Below are 8,608 nucleotides of genomic sequence, written 5' to 3' on the forward strand. Positions count from 1 at the left end.
AATTGTACATCTCTTCCCTCTCTTATTCCCACTCTTATGTTTAACAGGGATCACATTTCAGTTAAATTTCAACACTTAAGAATAACTGTGTATTAATTACAGAATTAAACCAGTCATATTAAGTAGAACAGACAAAAAAACTACTAAGAGGGATAATGTATTAAGTTGTTCATTAACAGTCAGGGCTATGCTGATCAAGTCACCGTTTCCCATAGTGTTCATTTCACTTCAGGAGGTTTCCTTTTTGGTGTTCAGTCAGTTGTCACCGATCAGGGAGAACATATGGTATTTGTCCCTTTGGGACTGGCTTATTTCACTCAGCATGATGTGTTCCAGATTCCTCCATTTTGTTGCAAATGACTGGATTTCGTTGTTTCTTACTGCGGTATAGTATTCTAAAGAATACATATCCCATAATTTCTTCATCCAGTCTACCGTTGATGGGCATTTAGGTTTGTTCCAGGTCTTGGCTATTGTGAATTGTGCTGAAATAAACATTAGGGTGCAGACCGCTTTTTTGTTTGCCAATTTCATTTCCTTTGGGTAAATTCCAAGGAGTGGGATGGCTGGGTCGAACGGTAGGGCTATCTTCAGGTTTCTGAGGAATCTCCAGACTGACTTCCATAGTGGCTTGACCAGTTTGCATTCCCACCAACAGTGGGTTAGTGTCCCTTTTTCCCCACATCCTCGCCAGCATCTGTTGTTGGTAGATTTCTGCATGTGAGCCATTCTAACCGGGGTGAGGTGAAACCTCATTGTGGTTTTGATTTGCATTTCCCTGATTGCTAATGACCTTGAACATTTTTTCATGTGCCTGTTGGCCATTTGGATTTCCTCTTTTGAAAAATGTCTATTGAGGTCCTTGGCCCATCTCTTAAGTGGGTTGTTGGTTTTGTTTTTGTGGAGTTTCTTGATCTCTTTGTAGATTCTGGTTATTAACCCTTTATCTGTTGCATAGTTTGCAAATATTTTTTCCCATTCTGTCGGTTGTCTCTTCACTCTCCTGACTGTTTCTTTTGCAGTACAGAAACTTCTCAATTTGATGCAATCCCAATAGTTAATTTTGGCTTTGACTGCCTGTGCCTCCCGGGTCTTTTCCAGAAACTCTTTTCCTGTGCCAATATCTTGAAGGGTTTCTCCAATGTTCTCTAGTAATTTGATGGTGTCAGGTCGTAGATTTAGGTCTTTAATCCATGTTGAGTGGATTTTTATGTAAGGCATAAGGTAGGGGTCTTGCTTCATGATTCTGCACGTGGAAATCCAATTTTCCCAGCACCATTTATTGAATAGACTGTCCTTGCTCCAGGAATTAGTTTTAGATCCTTGATCAAATATAAGTTGGCTGTAGATGTTTGGGTTGATTTCTGGTGTTTCAATTCTGTTCCATTGGTCTATCCATCTGTTTCTGTACCAGTACCACGCTGTTTTGATTACAACTGCCCTGTAGTATGTCCTGAAATCCGGTATTGTGATGCCTCCGGCTTTGTTTTTGCTGTGCAAGATTGCTTTAGCTATTCGAGGTCTCTTGTGCCTCCATATAAATTTCAGCACCATTTTTTCCAGATCTGAGAAGAAGGTCTTCGGTATCTTGATTGGTTTTGCATTGAATCTGTAAATTGCTTTTGGGAGAATGGACATTTTGATGATATTGATTCTTCCAATCCATGAGCATGGAAGATTTTTCCATTTCTTGGTATCCTCTTCTATTTCTTTCTTTAAGGTTTTGTAATTTTCATCGTAGAGATATTCAACGTCCTTGGTTAAGTTTATTCCAAGGTATTTGATTGTTTTTGTAGCTATTGTGAATGGGATTGATCTTAGAAGTTCTTCCTCAGCCATGGCATTGTCTGTGTATACAAAGGCTGTTGATTTTTGTGCATTGATTTTATACCCTGCTACTTTGCCAAACTCTTCTACGAGTTCCAATAGTCTCTTAGTAGAGTTCTTTGGGTCCCCTAAATAAAGAATCATGTCATCTGCAAAGAGGGATAGTTTGAGTTCTTCCTTCCCAATTTGTATCCCTTTCATTTCTTTTTCTTGCCTAATAGCTCTGGCTAGAACCTCCAGAACTATATTGAATAGCAGTGGTGAGAGTGGACATCCCTGTCTGGTACCAGATCTCAGTAGAAATGCTTCCAACTTTTCCCCATTCAATAGGATGTTGGCTGTGGGTTTTTCATAGATTGCTTTGATTGTATTGAGGAATGTTCCTTCCATACCCAGTTTGCTTAGAGTTTTCATCATGAACGGGTGTTGTATTTTATCAAATGCTTTCTCGGCATCTATTGAGATAATCATATGGTTTTTCTTCTGCAGTCTGTTAATGTGGTGTATCACATTGATTGTCTTGCGCACATTAAACCATCCCTGCATACCAGGGATAAATCCCACTTGGTCTGGGTGGATGATCTTTCTGATGTGTTGTTGCATTCTATTGGTGAGAATTTTATTGAGGATTTTTGCATCTATGTTCATCAGGGATATTGGTCTGTAATTCTCTTTCAGTGCTGCATCTTTTTCCGGCTTAGGAATTAAGGTGATGCTGGCTTCATAGAAAGAATTTGGGAGGATTCCCTCTTCTTCGATTGTTCTGAATAGTTTGAGAAGAATTGGAGTTAGTTCTTCTTTAAATGTCTGGTAGAATTCAGCAGTGAATCCATCTGGTCCTGGGCTTTTCTTTGTTGGGAGGGCCTTTATTACTGTTTCAATTTCTGTCTCAGTGATGGGTCTGTTTAGGTTTTCGATGTCTTCCTGGTTCAATTTAGGTAGGTTGCATGTGTCCAGGAATCTATCCATTTCTGATAGGTTTCCCTGTTTGCTGGCATACAAGTCCTTGTAGAAATTTCTGATGATTCTTTTTATTTCTGTGGTGTCTGTTGTTAGGTTTCCTTTTTCATCTGATTTTATTGATTTGGGTCTTTTCTCTTCTTTTTTTAGTTAGTTGGGCCAATGGGGTGTCAATTTTGTTTATTTTTTCAAAAAACCAGCTCCTCGTTTGGCTGATTTTTTGTAATGTTTTTTTTGGATTCAATCCTGTTGATTTCTTCTCTGATTTTAATTATTTCTCTTCTCCTACTAGATTTGGGTCTGGTTTGCTGTAGGTTTTCTAGATCCTTGAGGTGAATTGATAGCTCCTCTATTTGGTGCCTTTCCAATTTCTTGATGTAGGCACCTATTGATATAAACTTTCCTCTTAACACTGCTTTTGCTGCGTCCCATAAGTTTTGGTATGTTGTGCTGTTATCCTCATTTACTTCCAGAAAATTTTTGATTTCTCTTTTAATTTCTTCTATGACCCATTGTTCATTCAGGAGCATGTTGTTCAATCTCCATGTGTTTGCGTATGCTCTAGGGATTCCTGAGTTGCTAATTTCCAACTTCATTCCTTTATGGTCTGAGAAGCTGCATGGTATGATTCTAATTCTTTTGAATTTGCTGAGACTTGCTTTATGGCCTAGTATGTGGTCAATCCTAGAGAAGGTTCCATGTACTGCTGAGAAGAATGTAAAATCTTTAGCTGTAGGATTGAAAGTTCTGTATATATCTGTTAGATCCATTTGGGCTATAGTGTCGTTTAAATCTACTGTATCCTTGTTGATCTTCTGTCCTGTTGATCTGTCTATTTCTGAGAGTGGAGTATTGAAGTCCCCCAGTACTATTGTATTGGGGTCTAAGTCTCCCTTTAAGTCTGTTAACAAATCTTTTAGATAAACTGTAGTTAACTGTCTATTTCTGAGAGTGGAGTATTGAAGTCCCCCAGTACTATTGTATTGGGGTCTAAGTCTCCCTTTAAGTCTGTTAACAAATCTTTTAGATAAACTGTAGTTAGGTGCATATACATTGATAATTGTTATATCTTCTTGTTGTATTGATCCCTTAATCATTATGTAGTGCCCCTCTTTGTCTCTCTTAACAGTTTTTGTGGTTAAGTTTATGTTGTCCGATATTAAGATGGCTACGCCCGCTCTGTTTTCATTTCTGTTGGCATGGTATATCTTTTTCCAGCCTTTCACTTTCAGTCTGTATGGATCTTTGTGGGAAAGAAGTGTTTCTTGTAAGCAGCAAATAGATGGGTTTTGTTCCTTAACCCAATCAGCCAATCAGTGTCTTTTAACTGGACAGTTAGGCCATTAATGTTCAATGTGACTAATGAAAAGTGGTAACTTTGCCCTGCCATTTGCCAAAGATAAGTTCTAATATATGCTTTGAATTCCCTGTGATCTTTTGCTGTGAGCTTTCCTTCCTTTATCTTCTTTCATATTGATGACCGTGTTTCTGTGTTTCTGTGTGTAACACATCTTTAAGCATCTTTTGCAGGGCTGGACGAGTGGCAACAAATTCTTTCAATTTCTGTTTGCTATGAAAAGTCTTTATTTCACCTTCATTCACAAATGATAGCTTTGCAGGATATAATATTCTGGGCTGGCAGTTTTTCTCTCTTAGTACCTGGGCTATATCTCGCCATTCCCTCCTAGCTTTTAGAGTTTCTGATGAGAAGTCAGCTGCGAGTCTGATTGGAGATCCTCTGAGAGTAATCTGACGTTTCTCTCTTGCACATTTTAGGATCTTTTCTTTATGTTTCACTGTGGAGAGTTTAATTACAATGTGTCGTGGTGAGGATCTCTTTTGGTCGTGTTTATTAGGGGTTCTGTGAGCTTCCTGTACTAGGATTTCTCTGTCCTTCTCCAAACCTGGGAAATTTTCTGCTAATATCTCACTAAAAAGGCCTTCTAATCCTTTCTCCCTCTCCATGCCTTCAGGAACTCCTAGAACCCGAATGTTGGGTTTTTTAATAGTATCCTGAAGATTCCTGACAATATGTTTTAGATTTCTAATTTCCTCTTCTTTTCTTTGGTCTGACTGTATCCTTTCCTGTTCTCTGTCTTCTAAGTCCGATATTCTCTCTTCTGCTTCACCCATTCTGTTTGTAAGGCTCTCTATTGTGCTTTTCATTTGATCTATTGAATTCTTCACTTCAGTCACTATCACAGTTTCCTGTTGTACTAGTTGTTTCGTTTCATTTTGATTCCTCCTTAATATTTCATTTCACGAGAGAGATTTTCTATCTTGTCCATTAAGGATTTGTGTAGTTCCAGAATTTGTTTTTGAGAACTTCTTAATGTTCTTATCAATTTTTTGAGATCTGCTTCTTGCATTTCTTCTATGTCATCATCTTCATAATCTTGAATTGGGGTGTCTTTTTCATTTGAGGGCGTCATGGTGACTTCCTTGTTTTTATTACCTTGGTTTTTGCGTTTGTTATTTGGCATATTGGAGATATTTGGTTTCTTCACTGTGGTGCTTTTTCTTGTTATACTATGACTCTAGATTAAGTGGACTATCTGTTTTTGATGGAGCCTTAGGGCTTGAGATGGGTGTGGCCTGAGAGCTCTGTTTGGTGTGCCAAAGGTGACACTCCCAGGTTAGGTGTGGTAAATCTCTCTCTCTCTCTCTCTCTCTCTCTCTCTCTCTCTTTTTGATTCAAAAGGGAAGTAATTCCGCACAGCTGAATGAAGTTGGAGGTAGTTAGCAGGCGAATGATATACCCACAGGAGCCAGAGATTGGAAGCGCTTTCCCAAGGACCACACAGGGAATCTGTTTGGCCCTCAGAGTGGGCTCAAATTCTCCTTCAGTCTCCCACTGGGTTGCCAAAGTTACGGAATTGTAGCGTCTCTGGAGAGTGCTCACGTGAATTCCCTGAGTTCTCTCCCCCACCGTCTCTTTTTTCACAGTCTCAGTTCAGTAGCACCACAAATTTACTAGGTGCTAATCTCCTGTTAATTCGCCCCGCCCAGAGTCAGGTTTTTCTGCTAGGCTCAGGGCCGGTGCAGACCTGAGGTCACTCTGCTTATGACGTATGTCCAAGATGGTGCCTGCTCTTTGTCTTGCTCGCCCTTGAGAGGTGAGCGGAGAGAGAGAAACCCGTGTCCATACCAGTCACCTTTTTTTTTTTTCTCTCTCTCTCTCTCTTCCAGTTAGCCTGGTGAACTTTTCCCCCCTGGGGGGTCGTTCCCTCTAGTCTCCTCTCTCCGCTTGCCTGCCGGTGTCTTGGGCTATTGAGGTTCGGCTCACCTCGCGTTCCAGTGCTGGTGTGTTGAGTCTGCCGCTGGTGTCCCGAACTGTGGGATCCCACACTCTCCACGCAGGTCCGCTGTGAGTCACGCATTCTGGAAATGTTTCTTCTGCTGTTTTCTCCCCTACTCTTCCTTGAACCTGCAGTATCTCCACTTTTATTAAACTATCTCTCCCCGGACTATCAGTGTGCTCCCTTCCTATTCCGCCATCTTGCCTCCTCCCCACCAAGACTATAATTTTTTTAATGAGAGCTCAAATTTTATCCTTGGCAACAAAAACTGTCAATATTTCCTTGCTAGAGATAGAAACATTTTGCCCACAGTTGAGAAAATGTCTGCCAAATATGTATTTTCCTTTATCTGAGAAGATGCTTTAATTTTTTCCAGTATTTTGCCAATGTGTTGTCTATATGCACATCACAATTTAGGTCCAGCAGATTTGACCATCATTAAGCCCGCTGCACTTTCCTCAAGAAAATGCAGTGGTCTGATCATAGTTGCCAGGGTGCTAATCAGTGCTGGCCTTGTCCCAGAGCAGCTTTGTAGGTTTAACTCAGATTGCCCTCTGCAAAGGAGATGACCAACATTTCAGTTGTATGTCTTCCTGGATGGGCAGTGTCTGCTATATGTTCCTTGTCAGCATCAAAAGATTCCAGAGTAATTTGGACATATTTCACATCCCACTTGTGTAGCAAAAATTCAAGTGACAACCAAAGCTGCCACCTGCAGTGCTGACATCCCATAAGGGCTCCAGTTCAAGTCCCAGCTGCTCTACTTCTGATTCAGCTCTCTGCTATGGCCTGGGGAAGCAGTGGAAGATGGTCCAAATCCTTGGGCCCCTGAATCCACGTGGGAGACCAGGAAGAAGCTCCTGGCTCCTGGCTTCGGATGGGTGCAGCTCTGGCCATTTCAGCAAATTGGGGAGTGAACCAGCAGATGGAAGACTTTCTCTCTCTCTCTCTCTCTCTCTGTTTCAAACAAATAAATTTTTTTAAAAAATAAATTCCAGCACATGATAGAATTTTTTAAAAAAAGCACATTAGGAGCCGGCGCCGTGGCTCAATAGGCTAATCCTCCACCATGCGGCGCCGGCACACCGGGTTCTAGTCCCGGTCAGGGCGCCGGATTCTGTCCCGGTTGCCCCTCTTCCAGGCCAGCTCTCTGCTATGGCCAGGGAGTGCAGTGGAGGATGGCCCAGGTGCTTGGGCCCTGCACCCCATGGGAGACCAGGAAAAGCACCTGGCTCCTGGCTCCTGCCATCGGATCAGCGCGGTGCGCCGGCTGCAGCGGCGGCCATTGGAGGGTGATCCAACGGCAAAGGAAGACCTTTCTCTCTCTGTCTCTCTCTCACTGTCCACTCTGCCTGTCAAAAAAAAAAAAAAACACATTAGATGCCAGAATAATGTAGTTTTTCAAATATATTTGAAAAAATAACAAACAAAAAGGCTAGTTGAGCTAACAACTCAAATAACTGTACAAGTGTTTTTCTCAGAACAACCATCACACTTTGGTATGCAGCAGAACTTTCATTATGAGTGTCTTCCCTTTAGTTATAAGAATACTTAAAATACACACACTGAACACTCAGTATTTAATAAAATATGCTGTTCCATCAGTAAAGGAAAACTGGCTTTTTTTCCTGATAGTGTTCAGCAGTCAACTTAGTAGAACATTGCAAACCACTGCCTTGAAATGTGCTTAGACACAGCAGTTTCACTCATCATCACTAATGCACTACTATCATTGATAATAACAAAAGAGGGAAAACAAATTATTTCTTAGTATAATTATGAAAATAGTCTTAACCTGATTAGCTAGCCCCCTAAAAGTTATCAAGAATCTCCATGGGTCCATGAACAGCACTTCTACAATCACTACACCTGACTATGGAACTATAGGAACATTTTTGAGAAAAAATATACATTTATAAAGACATTCTTGAGTCAATAATAAAATATATTTAGATAACAGTATGGGTATTATACATTATTTTATTGTTAATTTTATTATATGTAATGATTACATTTCAGTTATGAGGGTAACTGTTTTTATTTGCAGAAGTATGTAAAGAAAAAATGGCCTGATGACTATAATTTATTTTCAGATGGTATGGAAAAAATTTATGTACATATATCTGTATTGGGGGAGTAGGAATGGAGCAAGGGAGGAAGGCAGGGAAGGAGAGATAGAAAACTGAATGGAAGGCAGACAGATTGGGAAAAAGAAAAAAAAAACAATTTGCTCCTCAACTTACAATGGATTGCATCTTGATAAACTTCTTTTCATTTGAAAAATGCATTTAATGCACCTAACCCACCAATCATCATAATGTAACCCAGCCTACCTTAAACATGCTTAGAACACCTATACAAGCCTACAGATGGACATGCAAGACAATGTGGTACTACATATTGCTGGCCTGGGAAAATACCAAAATTCAAAATCTGAAGTTTGGTTTCCACTGAATTGTGTCACTTTTGGACCACAGCAAAATTAAAGAATCATAAGTCAAACCATCATAAATCAGGGATCA

Source organism: Oryctolagus cuniculus, chromosome 12 (assembly GCF_051225735.1).
Source record: "Oryctolagus cuniculus isolate XC-2025 breed Fujian yellow rabbit chromosome 12, ASM5122573v1, whole genome shotgun sequence".
NCBI lineage: Eukaryota > Metazoa > Chordata > Mammalia > Lagomorpha > Leporidae > Oryctolagus > Oryctolagus cuniculus.